The sequence below is a fragment of the Ctenocephalides felis genome, unplaced genomic scaffold, assembly GCF_003426905.1.
Source record: "Ctenocephalides felis isolate EL2017-DRISC unplaced genomic scaffold, ASM342690v1 CF-g0.4_SCAFFOLD_03568, whole genome shotgun sequence".
Lineage (NCBI taxonomy): Eukaryota > Metazoa > Arthropoda > Insecta > Siphonaptera > Pulicidae > Ctenocephalides > Ctenocephalides felis.
Genome location: NW_020539722.1, coordinates 1 through 24,934, shown reverse-complemented (window position 1 = coordinate 24,934; position 24,934 = coordinate 1). Strand labels below are relative to the sequence as shown.

The following is a 24,934-nucleotide window of genomic DNA, read 5'->3' as shown; positions in this document are numbered from 1 at the left end:
AGGCATTATAGGGAAAGATTTTTAACCAAATTTAAGCAAATATAGATATAGAATCCAAAACAGTCATGTTAAATTTTGAAAATGAAAAATTTTGTGCAAAATATTTAATTCAAAAGATTATGTCATACCACCTAGAGTTGAAAAAATTTTACAAGTAAAAATTAATTTAGCGAACCAAAAGTATTCTATTCAAAATGTTTAAGTTCAGGTTTAAATTATTGGAAATTGCATAGTCGAACCGAATCAAAATTTTGTACATATAAATGTTATTATCCAACACAATCAGAACAAATTTTAAGTGAAGTGACATAATCTTTGAAAATTTAGATAATTACGAAATTTTAGAAAGGAAAACACAAAATCCCGATAATAATTCAGATATTGATTTAACATGTTTTATTTACAAAATCTTCTAATATACAAATAATTTTCAACCAATCGTAAATAAGAACGAAAGAATTCAAAATGTTTTAAATTTGATTAGAACTGAAACATGACTCATTTAGAAAAGAACAAATTTTACGTATCTGTCGAAACTTTATGATTTATTTTTTTGGAAAATGATAAGTTAACACATACCGAAACTTTAACACATAGCATACCCGTAGAGAAAGACGTCATACCAATTCATATTAAACCATATAGATTACCTCACGTTCACAAACAGGAAATTAAAAATCAAATTAGCCAAATGTTAGAAAATGATATTATTCAAAAATCACAAAGTCTTTGGAATTTCCTCTTATTGTAGTTCCTAAGAAACCAGATAGTCAGGTAATAAAAAATGGAGAATTTGTGTAGATTTCCGAAAATTAACTCAGTAACAAAGTCAGACGCATTTCCTTTACCAAATATTACAGATATAATTGATCAATTAGGTAATTCAAGATTTTTTACACGTTAGATTTAGCACAGGGTTTTCATCAAGTACTTTTAAATAAAGAAGATAGAGAAAAAACTGCATTTTCAACAGATTTAGGTCATTTCAATACAAACGATTACCGATTTACGATTAGTATAAGAACACTAGTTTATATGGATGACATATTACACCTAATCGTTTACGGAACAAACATTAGAAACACACATGATAATCTAGTAGAAGTATTTCAAAAAATTAAGAGACATACAATTTAAAATTGCAGCCAGATAAATGTAAGTTTTTAATGCACGAAATTTCATATTTAGGTCATGTTATTAGCGCAGACGTGTATTACCAGACCCTGAAAAAATTAGAGCAGTTAGTGAATTTAAAACGCCATCAAACCCCAAAGAAATTAAAATATTTTTAGGATTATCAGGTTATTATAGGAAATTTATAAAAGATTATTCAAAAATAGCGAATCCGTTAACAAAATTATTAAAGAAAAATTCAAAATTCATTTGGTCCGAACAATGTGAAATTTCATTTAATACATTAAAAGAAAAATTAATAAATCCTCCAATTTTACAATACCCGAATTTTAATAGAGATTTTTCAGTAACAACAGACGCCAGTGGCATAGCTATAGGAGCAGTTTTATCTCAGAATGTAAACGGTTCTGATCTTCCAATTTCATACGCATCTAGAACATTGAATAAAAACGAATTAAATTATTCCACAATAGATAAAGAATTATTAGCAATAGTTTGGAGTGTTAATCATTTTAGACCTTACTTATACGGAAAACCTTTCAAATTATATACCGATCATATGCCTTTGATATATTTGTATAATTGTAAAAATCCGAATTCTAGACAAATGCGTTGGCGACTAACCCTAGAAGAGTTTGAATTTGAAATTATTTATAAAGCAGGAAAAACAATACAAATGCAGACAGTTTATCTAGATCATTTTTCGAATTGCAAATGATCATAAAAATATTCAGGAAAATACGGGAAATATTCATGAAAGTACTAAAGAAATACAAGAAAATACAAAGTTTACATTTTTAGCCACTACACCAAGCGATGATTATCAGACATTTTTAGATACCGTAAATAAAAAAAATTATTTTTAATATGAACATAGTAGAGAATAATAACAATTTCATTACTTCAATAACTAAAAATCAAAATGTTTTAATATTTGTATCAAAGACCTCAAAAGTATCTGAAAAGTACAAAGTCTATTTGATCTTTTCGAACATAAAAACATTTTAGAAAAAATAATGATGCAGATAAACAAAACTTTATAGACATTCAATCTTCATCTAACCACATAATATATTCTATTGTTAATGACGAAATTTCACAGCCAAAACTAGCTGATTTTTTTATTGTTTATGTAATTTAAAGAAATATTTGTTAGAGAAGAACATAAATTATTTGGCAATTCCTAATCCAATTCAGTTTCCAAATTTTTGTCACCTTTCTTACGAAGATTTTAGAATGATGCTAAGATATATTTTTAAAGATACAAATATTAAAATCGAAATTTATTTAGATAAAATAATTGAAAATTTAACAAAAGATGAAATAGAAAAAGTTTTGCATGATTTACATATTTCTCAAATTAATGGTGGTCATTTAGGCACTAGAAAAACTTATAAACAAATTAGAAATTTTTACAAGTGGCCAAAAATGAGAAGACAGATCAAAAATTTTATAAGTACATGTGTAGAATGTCAAAAAAATAAAGTATCCCGGAAAATTAAAGAGCCCATGATAATCACAACTACTGCTAAGGAACCCTTCGAAAAAGTTTGTATAGATTTATGCGGACCATATCCCATTTCAGATTATCAGAATAAATACCTTTTAACTTTTATTTGTGATTTGACCAAGTTTGCGGGCGCAATACCTATTCCAAATCAAGAAAGCGCTACAGTTGCAGAAGCTTTTGTATCAGAAATTATTTTTAAATATGGTATTCCCAAAAAGTTTTGTCAGATTTAGGAACAACTTTTACTAGTAATCTATTTAAAGACGTTTGTAAACTTTTAAAAATCAAAAAAATTACTACATCACCATACAGACCAGAATCTAACGGCGCTTGTGAACGCATGCATAGGGATCTCATACAAAATATTAGATCATATATCAATAGTACGCAAACCAATTGGGATAAATGTGTTAAATATGCAATTTTTATTCATAATACAACTATTCATAAGTCAACAAATTACACACCCTTTGAACTACTATTTGGACGAAAAATTGAATTACCTTTATTTATTATAAGAAAACGACATACTGTACAATTATGACATATATACGAACGAACTGAAATCTAGATTACAACAGGCGAATTTTAAGGCACGTGAAAATCTTATAAAAAATAAAGAAAAATCTAAAGAATATTATGATAGAAATTCGAATCCAAAATTATTCAAAATAGACGACCTAGTATTACTTAGAGATGAAACACCGTACCCCAGAAAATGCAAAAAATTAATGCCATTATTTAAAGGTCCTTATAAAATATTAAAAACAGATGATATAAACAGTACCATACTTATTAATAATAAACCTGTACAAGTACATAATAATAAATTGAAAATCTTCACACCAAACCAATAGTATTTTTGTTGTCTTAGCATACCAATTTTTTCATTTTTTTTTCTTTTCAACATATTATTTGGTCGTTGTGACAGCGGTGTTTACTGCCAACGTACTATTGGTACATATTTTGGTTTGCGATACATATTTTCAACATATTATTTGGGAATGTTGATCTTAGTTAATGCAGCAAAGTAATTTCAACATATTGTTTAAAACAGATTAATAATCAAAGCTATCATTATTTAATATAATGGTATTATTAATGATATGGTACTTTTAAAATTATTTGAATACCTAAAGTTATATTTACATGGTGAATTAAATAATTCAAACCTTATTATGATACATAATTTTATGAAAAAAAAACGAAGTGAATTATATATAGAACTTCAAAAACCCTTATTGACCAAATTGATTGGTGTCGCCACTCTAAGATAGTTTTGGAGTGCCGACGTTCTAATTCCATGAAACCAGAGTATATTTTTTAATATGCGAACCCCCTTACACATGGATAGAACAACTATATTTCCTTTTATTGTTTCACTATACTTTCTTTTTCTTCCACCCCGTGTGAATTAATTTCACAAAAACAACCAATTTTAATCTATCTCTATCTATTTTAGGAATGAATATTATAATTATCCTCAGTATGATATTTTTGGCTTACGGACAACTCGAACCTGACTACGAAATGGAACAAATGACAAACTACTCGGGATTTTATTACGAACATGTTAACAATTAATTTATATAATTCTAAATGGAAACTATTAACGTATGTAGATTTATCAGAATTTAGAACACAATTTAAATACATTATTAATATTTATGATCAAACAAAAGAACTTTGCAATGTCTCCAAAATTTTAGAATGCCATACAATATTAAAACAATGGAAGTAGATTGTAACAACATTCAAATTCAAAATAAATTGATTCAAAAAATGCTAGGAATAGATAACAGAATATCAAAAAGAGCTTTAGTGAATATTATTGGTTCTATATCTAAAACACTTTTTGGTACATTAAATGAAGATGATGCTATTTATTACGATGCCCAAATTAAAACTTTACAAAATAATCAAAATCATATTCTAGAACTTGCAAAGCAACAATCATCTATTTTTGAGTCTCAATTAGCTTATTTTCAAAACAGTACAGAAAATATGAATTATGTTTCAAAACAATTAACAGAAAACACAAATAAATTTTATGAATTGGGAAAAGATGTTAAAACCAATAATATCATAACAACTCTGAACAGTGTCTTTATATTGTTCACAAATATATAATGAATACCAAGTAACACAATCAAAAATCGTTGAAATTATTATAAGCTCTATGGAAGGCAAATTACATCCATATGTTTTTTCGAACGAAATTTTTTATAAAGAATTACAACACATAAATTTAAATTTACCTATAGCTCTTAGATTACCTTTGATGTACAATCACTAAATATTCAAAATTATATAAATCCATTGAAACTCATATATATTTCTTTGATAATAAATTAAATTTTCTATTGATAATTCCGATTATTACACCAAAAAATTATAATGTTTATAAAATTTCAGTAATTCCAAAGTTAATACATCAAAATATTTATTCTGTTTTAATTCCAAAAGAGCATATTGTGACGAGAGGGGGGTTGAAGCCCCCTTCTAGGGGTATGCAATGGCTGCCAAATATTATATTCTAGCCTTGCAATCCCCTTACGAAGGGGTTACTTCAACACTCCAATCGCCCGCTAAAGTACCTGTAATTACCTGTGGGGGTTAGTAGCTACTATACGAATGAAACCAAGATTTCTTTTATAACTAAATCTATTAAAATAATTAATAATACATTCCGCATGTATTTGTGGAACATGACCGTACTTGCATAAGGTCATGTTCCCTAACTAATACCACTTATTCTTATATCATGGTATATATGCTTATATGGAGATATGAGGGGAGAATAGCTACAGCTTATAATTTACATTATCTGACCTTTAAGCTGGACCTGTCTTGTTGCACAACACACACACACAACTAACACTAACGTATCCCAAGGCGTTCGCCTATGGGATACGTCTTCGTTGGCTCTAACTTCTTAATTGCCAGGATCTCCGGAGCGTCTCTCTGATGGACCCAAGAACCAATAGGTAGTTAGGGGTAGTGGTAGGGATGGTCCCGTACCCTGGGGTTGACGACTATCAGGCGACAATAATTATCAATACGACGATAATTATGATTATCGTCACACGCCCCCCTGTCACACCAGAGCCGCCCTCGGCTCTAAAAATTGTTGCTACTTTCCAACGATGTTTGAGGTTCCCGTAGCGGTATCCATAATTGTTGGGTGTACGTCCAGAGCCTGGTTTACTAAATGTGAATTTGAACGTAGACTGTAGTTGTGGGTGTGTGCCAATAAACCTTCAGTAATTGTGCTTTCGGTCAGATATATGTCGTCTTGTATTCTTAATTAGCTATTCCCCCATTTATTAATAAAGAAGTTTGATACACAACAAACAAAAAAAATTGATTAAACAACGTAACAAGTAATCAATAAAAAAAAATCTAAATCGACAACCATAATCTTTAAAACAAATATCAAACTAAATTTATATAGGTCAATTTGACCCTCAACTGAACTTAATTAATTTTGTTTTCCAAGAGCTCGTGTTTGAAAAAAACTGTACTTATTTGAACTTCAAATCGCGATGTTATTTAAATTAGACACAAAAGAAAAACTACCATTTATACATAATGCTACAATACAAAAAGAAAAATTACACGTGGAAAGATTAAGATGTTACTAAAAGAGAACGTTTTCTTGTACAATTTTTTTTTCGGAACACGCTATCTTGAAAACAAACCTAACCTATGTGTGTGTGCTGTTCCCTATTATCTTGGTTGTAGTATTAGTTATTTTGAAATTAACGTAACCCGAAATCTAAATTAGTTCGCCAGAATCGATTAGCCCGATAATATGGACAATATGGAGTAACGCGTGGAAAAACATAAAAAAAAAATAACTAATGTGACGATAAACAATGAAGAATTTATTTACCTTTACTTTAAACTGAATCAATTCCGTAAATAACTAAATGACTAACGAACGCGACATTTACAGTAATTCAGCCTCTACTGGTGTGATTGCCCCCCAAACACAAGACCACAGATGGGGGCTAAGATCTAGTTATCCTTCTTGCTCCCCCCGCAGCGCCCCAACCATAATAACACTAGACCGACCGCTTATGCCCACCCAAAAACAATGGCACTTACAATCACCTTTGTAAGCGGGACACACCCAGAGTTCCCCAGCTCGGCACAAGGGCCCTCAAAGGTTGTCCCCTTCGCGGGGAAATGGCGACGTGCGACCTATGGCGCCATTCCAGTCTCACTGAAGGTACCTTCTTAAAATTTTTCCAAATAACTCAATATAATACTCATAATAATTCGACGGCTGCGGGTTTGATTAAGGGCGGTTTCCCCGATTGAAACCGTACGCGTCCATCGATTCGGACACCTCAATGGTCCTCGCTCGTGGACAACTGGGCCCAGCTTTAAACAATAATATTCTCATATACACATAACAAAAACGTACATCCGATATGGCTCCTGATATAAGTCTGCAGACTTATATTTATACAATTTACGTTGCAACAACCTACTCTTCAAAAACAAAAGTCCCACTATAACTTCTTTGCACCATGACGACTAAATATCCTAACATATTCTAAAACTTAATTCTAAACCTATCTAAGGGAGGGGGAGGGGAATCTTAAGTCTAAACTAATATTATTATTATATTTAAAAAAAAGTAAATGATTTTTTTTCTCAATCATATACTTCTACGCCGAAAAAATCTTCTACTCTACCAAAATGAATCATGTCGTATCGATCTAATTTCTTATGAAACGAGCCCGGACGTTTCATGCCCAAGCGTTACTGCTTGTCCCGGCCGCTCGGACTAACGCTACGTCAACCGACGGCCGAGCTGCCTACGGTATAATTACTATACAAAATACAGAAAAAAAAATATTGAAAATAAATAATTAAAAAAAGGTGGTAAAGGCTACGACACGATTCTTCAATTTATATATTTGTTCATACAAATATACCTATTCTTGATTCCTAACATCAAGTTCGCCCTATCTCTACTACCCATACATACTTGTTTCCTTTATTAATTTCCTCATTTCATTAACTCTATTTGCCATATCGGACCCCTTAATCAGGATTGGGCGGTCAAAAACACGAGCCAATAACTATTGACGAGACAGAATTAAAGTATCTTTGATAAAAAATCAAATCGTATTTTGTCCATATAAAAGGGCATCACGAAAATTTAACAAAACGCCGACGGTATAACTAACGCGATAATACACTACAAACGTTCGTTTGGTTTGATTTACGGTGACATTATCAGTAAACAAAAAACAACACGACGAAAATAATAGTTTCTATCTAATCTTAATCATTCTCATACTTAACATAAAACTATTATACTTGATACATATACAATCGGGCACCATAACATAATTAACTTTTTAAATTTGCCCTCTATACTCTCATTACCTTGTAGCAAAGGCTATAAACTCTATCCGTAAACCAAACCAAACCTTTCGCGACGTACGGCTAAAAAAAACGACACAACGATATATACATATATAAAACAAAACATTATTCGAATATATTAAAGTGGCGAACAAAACGGATAATGCAATAATGATAAATAGGATAAAAACAGTAAAAAGTGACGAAGTTACGCGTATGATAGAAAAACTAAGTGTTATGAAGTAAAAAAAACATTAAATTTAATAAGAATTAGACAAATATGGAGAAGAGAAAAAAAACTACTAGTTCGAAAATAAAAACAGCGAAAAAAAAGTGTCACTGGCCGTTCTAGCTGTATGACGCACACAACTAGAGCGTTTATCCAACCGTCGGGTACAGGTCCGTACTTGGCAAGACCGAGTGAAACCCTTACCAGTGTTCCTGCACCCGCAGAGATACGACTTCTAAAAGACACTTTGTGCCTGCAATCTGCTCTAATTAACGAAGGTTGGCTAGTCCTTTCGTTACCGTGCCGCATACGATGTATAACTGGACTGGTCGCGATAGCCGTTGTAATCGTTATGCAAAGAAATCATATCCCAATCCTACTATTAGTAATAGGATCGGTCGGATAAAGCCGCGAATTGAGCACCAGTCAATGGTGACCCGGCAGAACTGAGGCCAACATTAGTACGCGTAACAATAAAAAAAGAGAGAAAACTAGTTAAAAGAAAAACATTATCAATAATCAAATTATTAAAACTAATAATCAGAATCGAAATTATTAAAACTAATTCATTATTGCATCATCTTACAAAAAAAAACGAAAATCCACGACATTAAAATATAAAAAATATTAAAAAAGACTATACTAATACTACAAACCAATTACATTATACCTATTATAATACAACAATCCAGCTGGTCAGATATGAATAGCATGCCTATGTTTCAACTATTTGAAAAAAAAAAACTAAGTCCTTGTTAAACTAACAAATCCAATTCGCACTGCCTGCCTGGCTCAAAAAACTTCGACTCTCTGCACGCGTTTCGTACGCGCCAAACATCTCACCCCGTGAGTTCCTCAAAATTCTTACACTTTTACACATAGGCACGCTAGTCTTTATGCTAATTCTCCCCCGTAACATTACTTAAAAATAAAATTAGCAATAATAGCAAGTTGTTAAAACTTGTTAAATTGCTAATCCTACACTTGACTAACAAAAGTGACGAAAAACTTGACTTATTCGGATAACTTTCAAAAACTTTTAAACTGATTAATTTATTATAAAATAATTTTAACTTAAATTAAATTTTTCTATATAAAATAAAAAGTAAAAATTCTTATCTTATGAATCTAGTTGAAAAAAAGTTACCAAGTTTTTTAGCTAAACTCTCATAAGAGTTTAATTTTAACGATAACATAAAAAAACATGAAATCCTTTCTAGTAAACATTAACATATTTAGAAAATCCTTTAATCTATATAAGTAAAGAAAAACTTAATATTTTTTCTACAACTTTCTTGGTCTACATAATATTCAGAACTAATAATTAAAAAAAAAAAATCACAAATAAGAAACAGACTTTTTTTCTAAATTTATGGTAGACCTTAACTTAATTAAATTATCCTAACTATTTTAATAATAGCGCGTAAAAAGTGAAAAGTAATCTTGCCTCATTCGTCTTTAAAATCGAAAAATTTGGTAATTACAGGGTTTGTTAACAACCGCGAATAAAAAGAAAACTAGATCAAAAATAAATGAAAACCGCTAAAACTATTTGTGTTTATCTGTATTTATATCCGTACTTATGTTTAAAAATATTATTAAAAGTGACAACAAAATGCATTATGCGCGCGAACATTTTCAAAACCGTTTAACAATCACTGAGTGTGAGTATGAAATTTTTGAACTTGTACGCCATGCCTGTGTCGCGCACAGGCCAGGTCAAAATCACTTAAGAAAGAGGCTGCAAGTTAAATTTCTCCGAAAAATGGCCATGTGTTTTGCGTGACCACGCGTATCTGCGCTAGAGTGTAACATATTTGAGCTTACTAGAAAAAATATATTCGACAATTTGAATATTATTTTAGAAAACTAAAAATATTTTTGTGGATATATTAACGCGATTTTTATAATAAAAAGAATAAAATGAAGAAAAAAATTGCAATCACATCTACGATTATGTGAATTTATAATTCTTATTTATTTATTTATTGCTTACTATTCGAGCATAATAATTAATTAATTTGTAATACTGTAAAACAAAATTGGGGAGAAAACGCAAAATTAAATTAATAGAGCAATAATTTAAATTGAATTCGATTAGAAAAATAAAAACAATTTTGTTATTTTATAAATTTTATACTATTGAATATCCAAAATATTTACAACGCACTAAACAACATGCGAAAAAGATAATGTTTAACAAATACATTAAAATACAACAACTAATACAATTTCACACTCACGCCTTATTTCAAATCAAATCAATGATTTATAATCTTAAAATACCGGGATACGCGCGCTTTTAAGAAACAAAACTACAGATAAACACATGTAGCGATACACATACGAAAATACACAAGCATAAAGAAATTTCGCGACGTTTAAAATTTGATTTATTTCTATCAACTTCTATAAAAATTACGAACGCATTAAAATACAACCGAACACGTAAACAGTGGGAGCTACTCGCTTGGTTTTTTATTAAATATTATTAAATATAAAATAAAAATTTGTAAGTTGGGGATCGAATGCGTTTTCACCATTGTGACAAGAGGGGGGTTGAAGCCCCCTTCTAGGGGTATGCAATGGCTGCCAAATATTATATTCTAGCCTTGCAATCCCCTTACGAAGGGGTTACTTCAACACTCCAATCGCCCGCTAAAGTACCTGTAATTACCTGTGGGGGTTAGTAGCTACTATACGAATGAAACCAAGATTTCTTTTATAACTAAATCTATTAAAATAATTAATAATACATTCCGCATGTATTTGTGGAACATGACCGTACTTGCATAAGGTCATGTTCCCTAACTAATACCACTTATTCTTATATCATGGTATATATGCTTATATGGAGATATGAGGGGAGAATAGCTACAGCTTATAATTTACATTATCTGACCTTTAAGCTGGACCTGTCTTGTTGCACAACACACACACACAACTAACACTAACGTATCCCAAGGCGTTCGCCTATGGGATACGTCTTCGTTGGCTCTAACTTCTTAATTGCCAGGATCTCCGGAGCGTCTCTCTGATGGACCCCAAGAACCAATAGGTAGTTAGGGGTAGTGGTAGGGATGGTCCCGTACCCTGGGGTTGACGACTATCAGGCGACAATAATTATCAATACGACGATAATTATGATTATCGTCACAATATAATAGTGATAGCTTCCGATATACACGAGTATTTTTTTTGTAACGAATTATATTTAAATAGTTGTATAAAACTGGATGAAAAATTAATTTGTGAACAAAATAAACCTATATCTATTTATAATGGTCATAATAATGAATGTGAAATAGAACTATTTCTTCCAAATTTGAATGTACCTTCAACATGCAATAAGAGAATTTTTAATATTACTCATCCATTATTTTTGCAATTATCTTTTCCAAATTCATGGATCTATATTTTTCCAAGTAAAGACATTATTGATATAAGTTGCAACAATACAAGAAAATCAATACTTTTGTCACAAATCGGGAAATTAAAATTAAAACCAGGCTGTAAAGCACAAAATAGATTTACAAAATTGCATACAAAAGAAAATTTTAAAAGCTCAATTACAACCCAACTTAACTATATTTCAAAAGTAAATATGAGTAATATTATAAATATGGAAATACATAATAATACTGTACCACAAATACCAAAGTATATAAAGAATTTAGAACATAAAGACGTAATACCAGAATTATATAAATTAAGTAAAAACATAGAAGATTTTAAACGAAATTCAAATATTGATTTAGAGGAAGTACAACTAAGATCAAACCATATTTTATATTGGATAATACCAATTTCATTAATAATTTTAGCTTTTATCGTATTTAAATTCAAATCGATCATAAGAAATATTTTTAAAAGAACTATCAATGAAACCAATACCAATATCGAAGGAAATGTAAGTAATGATATAGAATTGAGAAGAGAAAGTCCAAATCCTGCAATAAATTAGAAAATAATATATCATATAGTTTTATCTTAGTTGTATAATATATGAAATAGATATTAAAATTTTAATTTTCTACTACAAACATAAATTAATTATAAGTTGATCCTTACAATCTTTCGTAATTATCATATCATTATCAATTTTTAAGGGATAATTTTGAATTTATTACATTCTTATTAAATTTAAATAGTTGATTTATGATTATTAAATATAGCATAATAGATTATTGATAATCAATCATTAATTATTGATTTCCAAAAAAAATCCATTGTTGACTCATTGATTATTAGCTATCAATTATTGATTGATTGAATATTGATTATTAATTATTAATTATTGACAATTGATTATTGAATATTAATTATTGATTATTGATTATTGATTATCAATTGATTTTATTGATTTTTTTTTAATGTAGTATACAAATAGTGAACATAATTTTGATAATGATTCCTTGAATTAAATAATAATTGTAATTTTAAATTTACCTAAACAAATTCAAGTATTAATTTAGATTTTATTGCAAAAGTTAATGATTCAGTTAATGTTTAATGAGTAATTATTTCAAGTTTTAGGTAAATTTAGAAAATATCTTGAATAAATTTATAATTTTATAGAATTATTAGTTAAAGAAAATTGAACTTCCATTTCATTTTCTAATTCCATCTTTTATTTTCAATTTAAATCTAAAAGCTAATTTAAGAATATTCAAGATTACTGTTCAAACGCATTGGGGATTGAAATTTTTTTTTCCCTTTTCGTGATATTTAATACTTTTTTAGTCAAATCTAATGAATTGTTGCGATTTTTGTTATTTATTTTTCTTGAATTGAATAATGTTTTTTTTTGTCTTTTGGTGTCAGTTTTTTTTACGGTAGCGCCCTGAGTCGCTACATTGGCGAGGGAGGTGTTGTACACCCCTGATATTACAAGTTGCTAACCACGGTCATAATATTAGATTCCTAACAAGTCCAGACTGAAATCTTAGAACCCCTGAGCTTTAGCTGATATTAACGGTTCATATTAACTTTTCTCAGACTATTGCGTAGTAGCTGACATTACACATTCTCTCACGAAATCATAAATCTACGTCGACAAATCTCAGCAAGATCATATTATCGACATTCCGCCTAGTTAACAATTCTCACCAAGTTCGCATGAATAACATTTTGTTTAATCAGCTAAATTCATTACTTGTCCTTTTCGTTGCATAGAATATTCGAGACAAATCCCCACTACGTTTCAAAGGATTTTAGTTTTAATAATTATGAAATAAATCAGTCTTAATCTGTCGGTCGCCGGGCAAACACTTCTCTTCCAATACCTCCGAGTTCCTTGTACTTAAAGTGAAATAAAGTGAAGTTTTTGAAATAGTCTTTTCATTTATCAATCTCAAGTATTTTCAGCAAGTAAGTTTCAGGAACTCCGGAAGGTCCAGAGCAACAACACCGATTTGCATATAGCGGCGCCAACAGCTCTTTCTGTTCATCAACGCGGTGCCCAACAGTATATTGGATCGAGAATATGTTATTTACTATAATGTTGTACATTGGATGCAACACAAACACGCACTGGATAGAACCCGTGGCTAGTTGGTCTAGAGGTATGATTTTGGCTTAGATAATAAACGTAAGTGGCAACTCATGTGTAAAATGTGTTTATTGAGTATACCGCGTGGCTCGTTGGTCTAGGGGTATGATTTCCGCTTAGGGTGCGGGAGGTCCCGGGTTCAAATCCCGGACGAGCCCGGACTTTTCTTTAAATTCGGGCACATATTATTTACTACAATGTTGAACATTGGATGCAACACAAACACGCACTGGGTAGAACATGTGGTTTGTTGGTCTAGGGGTATGATTCCCGCTTTGGGTAGGTAGGTCCCGGGTTCAAATCCTGGACGAGCGCGGGCATTTCTTTCAATTCAGTACAGCGTTGGGTACTACAATGTTGTACATTGGATGCAACACAAACACGCACTGTATAGAACCTGTGGCGAGTTGGTCTAGGGGTATGATTTTGGCTTAGATAATAAACGTAAGTGGCAAATCATGTGTAAAATGTGTTTGTTGAGTGTACCGCGTGGCTTGTTGGTCTAGGGGTATGATTTCCGCTTAGGGTGCGGGAGGTCCCGGGTTCAAATCCCGGACGAACCCGGACTTTTCTTTAAATTCGAGCACATCTTATTTACTACAATGTTGAACATTGGATGCAACACAAACACGCACTGGGTAGAACATGTGGTTTGTTGGTCCAGGGATATGATTCCCGCTTTGGGTAGGGAAGGTCCCGGGTTCAAATCCTGCACGAGCGCGGGCATTTCTTTGAATTCGAGCACATTTTATTTACTACAATAATGTATATTGGATCGAGAATATATTATTTACTATAATGTTGTACATTAGATGCAACACAAACACGTACTGGGCAGAGTATGTCGCTCGTTGGTCTAGGGGTATGATTCACGCTTTGGGTGCGGGAGGTCCCGGGTTCAAATCCCGGACGAGCCCGGACATTTCTTTAAATTTGAGTGCCTATTATTTACTACAGTGTTGTACATTGGATCCAACACAAACACGCAGTGGGCAGTCTAGGGGTCTGATTCCCGCTTTGGGTGCGGGAGATACCGGGATAAATACCGGACGAGCCCCGGACATATCTTTAAATTCGAGCACATATTATTTACTACAGTATTGTATATTGGACCGAAAACATATTAATTACAACAATGTTGTACATTGGTTCCAACACAAACACGCACTGAATAAAACTCGTGGCTTGTTGGTCTAGGGTTATGATTCCGGCTTAGATATTAAACGTAAGTGGCAAATCATGTGTAAAATGTGTTTATTAAGTAGAACCCGTGGCATGTTGTACATTGGATGCAACACAAAGACGCACTGGATAGAATATATCGCTCGTTGGTCTAGGGGTATGATTTCTGCTTAAGGTGCGGGATGTCCCGGGTTCAAATGCCGGACGAGCCCAGACATTTCTTTAAATTCGAGTACATATTATTTACTACAATGTTGTACATTGGATCGAGAACATATTATTTACTGCAATGTTGTACATTGGATGCAATACAAATACGCACTGGATAGAACCCGTGGCTAGTTGGTCTAGGGGTATGATTTTGGCTTAGATAATAACGTAAGTGGCAAATCATATGTAAAATGTGTTTATTGAGTATAGCGCATGGCTCGTTGGTACAGAGGTTTATTGAGTAGACCGCGTGACTCGCTGGTCTTGGGGTATAATTTCCGCTTAGGGTCTGGGAGGTTCCTTTAAATTCGAGCACATACTATTTACTACAATGTTGTACATTGGATGAAACACAAACACGCACTGGGTAGAGTATGTCGCTCGTTGGTCTAGGGGTATGATTTCCGCTTTGGGTGCGGGAGGTCCCGGGTTCAAATCCCGGACGAGCCCGGACATTTCTTTGAATTCGAGTACATATTATTTACTACAATGATGTACATTGGATGCAACATGGGTTACAGATTAGTGTAGATATAAGTTCCATGTTAGAATAAGCAATGTTTTAGGATAAGTGATTATTAAATGTAAATATAGGTTAGTTAATTAAGTAACGAACAAACGCCTTTTCATTAGTAATATTTAAAGTTTAACCGAAAGGTTGGTGGATTGAACCTACCCGGGGGCGTACAACTCGTGGCTCGTTGGTCTAGGGGTATGATTCCCGCTTTGGGTGCGGGAGGTCCCGGGTTCAAATCCCGGACGAGCCCTGACATTTCTATAAAATCGAGTGCCTATTATTTACTAAAATGTTGTACATTGGATCCAACACAAACACGCAATGGGCAAATCATGTGTAAAATGTGTTTATTGAGATGTGTTACTATTATCAAGAAGCGATAAGAGCCTCCGTGGCGCAATTGGCTAGCGCGTTCGGCTGTTAACCGAAAGGTTGGTGGTTCGAGCCCACCCGGGGGCGTAAAGTAGTTATTATTTATACTCTGGAATATTCAATGCATATTGTTTATACCCAATAGTATTTGATGATTATATTATTCATCATATATGTAGTTTACACGAGCCCGGACATTTCTTTAAATTCGAGCACATATTATTTACTACAGTATTGTATATTGGATCGAGAACATATTATTTACAACAATGTTGTATATTGGTTCCAACACAAACATGCACTGGATAAAACCCGTGGCTTGTTGGACTGGGGTTATGATTTCGGTTTAGATATTAAACGTAAGTTGCAAATCATGTGTAAAATGTGTTTATTGAGTAGAACCCGTGGCATGTTGTACATAGGATGCAACACAAATACGCAGTGGGTACAACCCGTGGCTCGTTGGTCTAGGGGTATGATTCCCGCTTCGGGTGCGGGAGGTCCCGGGTTCAAATCCCGGACGAGCCCTGACATTTCTTTAAATTCGAGTGCCTATTATTTACTACAATGTTGTACATTGGATCCAACACAAACACGCACTGGGTATAACCCGTGGCTCGTTGGTATAGAGTTTTTCGAGTAGACCGCGTGGCTCGCTGGTCTTGGGGTATGATTTCCGCTTAGGGTGCGGGAGGTCCCGCATTTTTTTTAAATTCGAGTACATATTATTTACTACAATATTGTATATTGGATCGAAAATATATTATTCACTACAATGTTGTACAGTGTATCCAGCACAAACACGCACTGGGTGAAACCGGCGGCTCGTTGGTCTACATATTATTTACTACAATAATGTGTATTGGATCGAGAACATATTATTTACTACAATGTTGTACATTGTATGCAACACAAACACGCACAGGATAAAACCCGTGGCTAGTTGATCTAGGGGTATGATTTTGGCTTAGATATTAAACGTAAGTGGCAAATCATGTGTAAAATGTGTTTATTAAGTAGAACCCGTGGCATGTTGTACATTGGATGCAACACAAAGACGCACTGGATAGAATATATCGCTCGTTGGTCTAGGGGTATGATTTCTGCTTAAGGTGCGGGATGTCCCGGGTTCAAATGCCGGACGAGCCCAGACATTTCTTTAAATTCGAGTACATATTATTTACTACAATATTGTATACTGGATCGAAAATATATTATTTACTACAATGTTGTACATTGTATTCAACACAAACACGAACTGGGTGAAACCGGCGGCTAGTTGGTCTAGGGGTATGATTTCTGTTTTGGGTGCGGGAGGTCCCGGGTTTAAATTCCGGACGAGCTCGGATAATTCTTTAAATTCGAGCACATATTATTCACTACAATAATGTATATTGGATCGATAACATATTATTTACTACAATGTTGTACATTGGATGCAATACAAATACGCACTGGATAGAACCCGTGGAAGAAAAGTGAAAAGTTATAAAATCAAAAAATAAAAGTGTTAGAAAATTTCAGTGCATATTCGAGTGTTAGTGCAACATTGCAAGTCCCTTGAACTACTACAAGTACCAGGCCAAAAGGAAAATATTCAGAAGGATTCCAAGTTAGTAAACTAAATTTAAATATTTTGTATATTGTAAATTTTTGCGCTTCTGTTTTACTGTATTTTTCTTAAATTTTTTTCTTTTTTTTCCTTTTCAATCAAATACATAATGATGAGTAGCACAATTGAATCAATTTCTGATACAAGATTTTGTTTACAAACGGCAATTTCTCTAATTCCAACTTTTGACGGAGAACCTTCAATGCTCCCTGCATTTGTTACGGCATGTAATTCATTAAATACTGATTTAACACCTACAGAAGCGGAAAAATTGCTTACCATTATAAAACTAAAATTAGACAAAAATATTTTAGCAAAAATTCAATTTATGAAAATAGAATCATGGAAAAATTTAAAAGCTTTTTTAACAAAAGAATATTCGGTAAAAAGACCTATTGCAAGTTTATTATCTGAAATGAGTAGTTTAAAACAAACATATAATGAATCTGTAAAAAGTTTTGGAGACAAAATAGAAGAACTATTACGACAAATTTATTACTCAAACATAAACTTACTAGGACAAGACTCAGCTGACAGAACGCAAACAACATTTACTGAAGTAGGCATAAAAGCTTTTGAAAATGGTCTTAGAGAACCCATAAGAACTCTAGTAAAATGTTGTAGATTCACTAGTATCTCTGAAGCAAATAATTTCGCCATAGAAGAAGAAAACATTAGAAACGCGACAAAATTTACTAACAATCAATTTCGTTTTAGAAATCCAAATTCCAACAATGTTATCTGCTTTACTTGTAAAAAACGCGGACATATATCTCTACAATGCTTTTTAAATCAAAATAATAATAAATATTCAACGAACAAAAATAATGGTACTAATAATAATAATAAATTTTGTAGCTACTGTAAATTACCGGGGCATTTAATTCAAGAATGTAGAAATCCAAGCCGAAAAAGTTTTTATCCAAGAAATAATAGTTATAATCCACCAAAATCTTTTATTCCTACAAATGAAAACAGACAGGCATATTACTGTCAGACAGATAGCACAAATGAACAAATTCAAGAAACGAACAACCAAGAACCACAACCTCAGACAACAACTTCAAAAAACGGATTGGGGCCCGTTTCGACAAGGGCATTAACGAAATAAAAACTCAAGTTCCAAATAGTTTTCTCTTAAATAATTCAAGAACTTTTGATATTATTCAATTATCCACTACTAACACAAATGATACTTTTTCAAAATTTTTAGTTGACACAGGTAGCGACATTTCACTGATAGATTTAAAACAATTAGATTTGGATTCGACCATTTACACGAAATTGAGTATAGAAATTGGCGGTATAACAAACCATACAATTAAAACTTTAGGAGCGGTATTTTTAGGACTAAATTTTAATGGGCAAGAAACCGAATTTCCATTCCAAGTTGTAAGAGACCTACCAACTAGGGAAATAGGCATTATAGGGAAAGATTTTTTAACCAAATTTAAAGCAAATATAGATACAGAATCCAAAACAGTCATGTTAAATTTTGAAAATGAAAATATTTGTGCAAAATTATTTAATTCAAAAGATTATGTCATACCACCTAGAGTTGAAAAAATTTTACAAGTAAAAATTAATTTTAGCGAACCAAAAGTATGCTTATCAAAATGTTTAAGTTCAGGTTTAATTATTGGAAATTGCATAGTCGAACCGAATCAAAATTTTGTACATATAAATGTTATTAATCCAACACAATCAGAACAAATTTTAAGTGAAAGTGACATAATCTTTGAAAATTTAGATAATTACGAAATTTTAGAAAGGAAAACACAAAATCCCGATAATAATTCAGATATTGATTTAACATGTTTATTTACAAAATCTTCTAATAATACAAATAATTTTCAACCAATCGTAAATAAGAACGAAAGAATTCAAAATGTTTTAAATTTGATTAGAACTGAACACATGACTCATTTAGAAAAAGAACAAATTTTACGTATCTGTCGAAACTTTAATGATTTATTTTTTTTGGAAAATGATAAGTTAACACATACCGAAATTTTAACACATAGCATACCCGTAGAGAAAGACGTCAAACCAATTCATATTAAACCATATAGATTACCTCACGTTCACAAACAGGAAATTAAAAATCAAATTAGCCAAATGTTAGAAAATGATATTATTCAAAAATCACAAAGTCTTTGGAATTTTCCTCTTATTGTAGTTCCTAAGAAACCAGATAGTCAAGGTAATAAAAAATGGAGAATTTGTGTAGATTTCCGAAAATTAAACTCAGTAACAAAGTCAGACGCATTTCCTTTACCAAATATTACAGATATAATTGATCAATTAGGTAATTCAAGATTTTTCACAACGTTAGATTTAGCACAGGGTTTTCATCAAGTACTTTTAAATAAAGAAGATAGAGAAAAAACTGCATTTTCAACAGATTTAGGTCATTTCGAATACAAACGATTACCGATTTAACGATTAGTATAGGAACACTAGTTTATATGGATGACATAATCGTTTACGGAAAAACATTAATAGAACATAATGATAATCTAGTAGAAGTATTTCAAAAATTAAGAGAACATAATTTAAAATTGCAGCCAGATAAATGTAAGTTTTTAATGCACGAAATTTCATATTTAGGTCATGTTATTAGCGCAGACGGTGTATTACCAGACCCTGAAAAAATTAGAGCAGTTAGTGAATTTAAAACGCCATCAAACCCCAAAGGAATTAAAATATTTTTAGGATTATCAGGTTATTATAGGAAATTTATAAAAGATTATTCAAAAATAGCGAATCCGTTAACGAAATTATTAAAGAAAAATTCAAAATTCATTTGGTCCGAACAATGTGAAATTTCATTTAATACATTAAAAGAAAAATTAATAAATCCTCCAATTTTACAATACCTGAATTTTAATAGAGATTTTTCAGTAACAACAGACGCCAGTGGCGTAGCTATAGGAGCAGTTTTATCTCAGAATGTAAACGTTTCTGATCTTCCAATTTCATACGCATCTAGAACATTGAATAAAAACGAATTAAATTATTCCACAATAGATAAAGAATTATTAGCAATAGTTTGGAGTGTTAATCATTTCAGACCTTACTTATACGGAAAACCTTTCAAATTATATACCGATCATATGCCTTTGATATATTTGTATAATTGTAAAAATCCGAATTCTAGACAAATGCGTTGGCGACTAACCCTAGAAGAGTTTGAATTTGAAATTATTTATAAAGCAGGAAAAACAAATACAAATGCAGACAGTTTATCTAGATCATTTTTCGAATTGCAAATGATAAAATTGCAAAATACAAGAAAATACAAAGTTTACATTTTTAGCCACTACACCAAGCGATGATTATCAGACATTTTTAGATACCGTAAATAAAAAAATTATTTTTAATATGAACATAGTAGAGAATAATAACAATTTCATTACTTCAATAACTAAAAATCAAAATGTTTTAATATTTGTATCAAAGACCTCAAAAGTATCTGAAAAAGTACAAAGTCTATTTGATCTTTTCGAACATAAAAACATTTTAGAAAAAAATAATGATGCAGATAAACAAAACTTTATAGACATTCAATCTTCATCTAACCACATAATATATTCTATTGTTAATGACGAAATTTCACAGCCAAAACTAGCTGATTTTTTTATTGTTTATGTAATTTAAAGAAATACGTATTTGTTAGAGAAGAACATAAATTATTTGGCAATTCCTAATCCAATTCAGTTTCCAAATTTTTGTCACCTTTCTTACGAAGTTTTTAGAATGATGCTAAGATATATTTTTAAAGATACAAATATTAAAATCGAAATTTATTTAGATAAAATAATTGAAAATTTAACAAAAGATGAAATAGAAAAAGTTTTGCATGATTTACATATTTCTCAAATTAATGGTGGTCATTTAGGCACTAGAAAAACTTATAACAAAATTAGAAATTTTTACAAGTGGCCAAAAATGAGAAGACAGATCAAAAATTTTATAAGTACATGTGTAGAATGTCAAAAAAATAAAGTATCCCGGAAAATTAAAGAGCCCATGATAATCACAACTACTGCTAAGGAACCCTTCGAAAAAGTTTGTATAGATTTATGCGGACCATATCCCATTTCAGATTATCAGAATAAATACCTTTTAACTTTTATTTGTGATTTGACCAAGTTTGCGGGCGCAATACCTATTCCAAATCAAGAAAGCGCTACAGTTGCAGAAGCTTTTGTATCAGAAATTATTTTTAAATATGGTATTCCCAAAAAAGTTTTGTCAGATTTAGGAACAACTTTTACTAGTAATCTATTTAAAGACGTTTATAAACTTTTAAAAATCAAAAAAATTACTACATCACCATACAGACCAGAATCTAACGGCGCTTGTGAACGCATGCATAGGGATCTCATACAAAATATTAGATCATATATCAATAGTACGCAAACCAATTGGGATAAATGTGTTAAATATGCAATTTTTATTCATAATACAACTATTCATAAGTCAACAAATTACACACCCTTTGAACTACTATTTGGACAAAAAATTGAATTACCTTTATTTATTAATAAGTAAAACGACATACTGTACAATTATGACATATATACGAACGAACTGAAATCTAGATTACAACAGGCGAATTTTAAGGCACGTGAAAATCTTATAAAAAATAAAGAAAAATCTAAAGAATATTATGATAGAAATTCGAATCCAAAATTATTCAAAATAGACGACCTAGTATTACTTAGAGATGAAACACCGTACCCCAGAAAATGCAAAAAAATTAATGCCATTATTTAAAGGTCCTTATAAAATATTAAAAACAGATGATATAAACAGTACCATACTTATTAATAACAAACCTGTACAAGTACATAATAATAAATTGAAAATCTTCACACCAAACCAATAGTATTTTTGTTGTCTTAGCATACCAATTTTTTCATTTTTTTTTTCTTTTCAACATATTATTTGGTCGTTGTGACAGCGGTGTTTTACTGCCAACGTACTATTGGTACATATTTTGGTTTGCGATACATATTTTCAACATATTATTTGGGAATGTTGATCTTAGTTAATGCAGCAAAGTAATTTCAACATATTGTTTAAACAGATTAATAATCAAAGCTATCATTATTTAATATTAATGGTATTATTAATGATATGGTACTTTTAAAATTATTTGAATACCTAAAGTTATATTTACATGGTGAATTAAAGAATTCAAACCTTATTATGATACATAATTATATATGTTATGAAAAAAAAAACGAAGTGAATTATATATAGAACTTCAAAAACCCTTATTGACCAAATTGATTGGTGTCGCCACTCTAAGAGAGTTTTGGAGTGCCGACGTTCTAATTCCATGAAACCAGAGTATATTTTTTAATATGCGAACCCCCTTACACATGGATAGAACAACTATATTTCCTTTTATTGTTTTACTATACTTTCTTTTTCTTCCACCCCGTGTGAATTAATTTCACAAAAACAACCAATTTTAATCTATCTCTATCTATTTTAGGAATGAATATTATAATTATCCTCAGTATGATATTTTTGGCTTACGGACAACTCGAACCTGACTACGAAATGGAACAAATGACAAACTACTCGGGATTTTATTACGAACATGTTACAACAATTAATTTATATAATTCTAAATGGAAACTATTAACGTATGTAGATTTATCAGAATTTAGAACACAATTTAAATACATTATTAATATTTATGATCAAACAAAAGAACTTTGCAATGTCTCCAAAATTTTAGAATGCCATACAATATTAAAACAAATGGAAGTAGATTGTAACAACATTCAAATTCAAAATAAATTGATTCAAAAAATGCTAGGAATAGATAACAGAATATCAAAAAGAGCTTTAGTGAATATTATTGGTTCTATATCTAAAACACTTTTTGGTACATTAAATGAAGATGATGCTATTTATTACGATGCCCAAATTAAAACTTTACAAAATAATCAAAATCATATTCTAGAACTTGCAAAGCAACAATCATCTATTTTTGAGTCTCAATTAGCTTATTTTCAAAACAGTACAGAAAATATGAATTATATTTCAAAACAATTAACAGAAAACACAAATAAATTTTATGAATTGGGAAAAGATGTTAAAACCAATAATATCATAACAACTCTGAATAGTGTCTTTATATTGTTCACAAATATTATAAATGAATACCAAGTAACACAATCAAAAATCGTTGCAATTATTATAAACTCTATGGAAGGCAAATTACATCCATATGTTTTTTCGAACAAAATTTTTTATAAAGAATTACAACACATAAATTTAAATTTACCTATAGCTCTTAGATTACCTTTTGATGTACAATCACTAAATATTCAAAAATTATATAAATCCATTGAAACTCATATATATTTCTTTAATAATAAATTAAATTTTCTATTGATAATTCCGATTATTACACCAAAAAATTATAATGTTTATAAAATTTCAGTAATTCCAAAGTTAATACATCAAAATATTTATTCTGTTTAATTCCAAAAGAGCATATAATAGTGATAGATCCGATATACACGAGTATTTTTTTGTAACGAAATTATTTAAATAGTTGTATAAAACTGGATGAAAAATTAATTTGTGAACAAAATAAACCTATATCTATTTATAATGGTCATAATAATGAATGTGAAATAGAACTATTTCTTCCAAATTTGAATGTACCTTCAACATGCAATAAGAGAATTTTTAATATTACTCATCCATTATTTTTGCAATTATCTTTTCCAAATTCATGGATCTATATTTTTCCAAGTAAAGACATTATTGATATAAGTTGCAACAATACAAGAAATCAATACTTTTGTCACAAATCGGGAAATTAAAATTAAAACCAGGCTGTAAAGCACAAAATAGATTTACAAAATTGCATACAAAAGAAAATTTTAAAAGCTTAATTACAACCCAACTTAACTATATTTCAAAAGTAAATATGAGTAATATTATAAATATGGAAATACATAATAATACTGTACCACAAATACCAAAGTATTAAAGAATTTAGAACATAAAGACGTAATACCAGAATTATATAAATTAAGTAAAAACATAGAAGATTTTAAACGAAATTCAAATATTGATTTAGAGGAAGTACAACTAAGATCAAACCATATTTTTATTGGATAATACCAATTTCATTAATAATTTTAGCTTTTATCGTATTTAAATTCAAATCGATATAAGAAATATTTTTAAAAGAA

At 30.8% G+C, this 24,934-nt stretch overlaps 7 non-coding genes across 7 annotated transcripts; all 7 read left to right on the top strand.

The window, feature by feature from the left end:
- The first annotated feature begins 13,895 nt into the window (after positions 1-13,895).
- Trnap-agg lies at positions 13,896-13,967 on the top strand. Its single transcript has one exon. It is a non-coding gene; the product is annotated as a tRNA-Pro (tRNA).
- A 333-nt stretch (positions 13,968-14,300) lies between these two features.
- Positions 14,301-14,372, top strand: Trnap-agg. The gene has a single exon. It is a non-coding gene; the product is annotated as a tRNA-Pro (tRNA).
- A 282-nt stretch (positions 14,373-14,654) lies between these two features.
- Trnap-ugg lies at positions 14,655-14,726 on the top strand. The gene has a single exon. It is a non-coding gene; the product is annotated as a tRNA-Pro (tRNA).
- Positions 14,727-15,579: 853 nt separating this feature from the next.
- Trnap-ugg lies at positions 15,580-15,651 on the top strand. The gene has a single exon. It is a non-coding gene; the product is annotated as a tRNA-Pro (tRNA).
- A 245-nt stretch (positions 15,652-15,896) lies between these two features.
- Positions 15,897-15,968, top strand: Trnap-ugg. Its single transcript has one exon. It is a non-coding gene; the product is annotated as a tRNA-Pro (tRNA).
- Positions 15,969-16,103: 135 nt separating this feature from the next.
- Trnan-guu lies at positions 16,104-16,177 on the top strand. The gene has a single exon. It is a non-coding gene; the product is annotated as a tRNA-Asn (tRNA).
- Positions 16,178-16,546: 369 nt separating this feature from the next.
- Positions 16,547-16,618, top strand: Trnap-cgg. Its single transcript has one exon. It is a non-coding gene; the product is annotated as a tRNA-Pro (tRNA).
- The last annotated feature ends 8,316 nt before the right edge of the window (positions 16,619-24,934 follow it).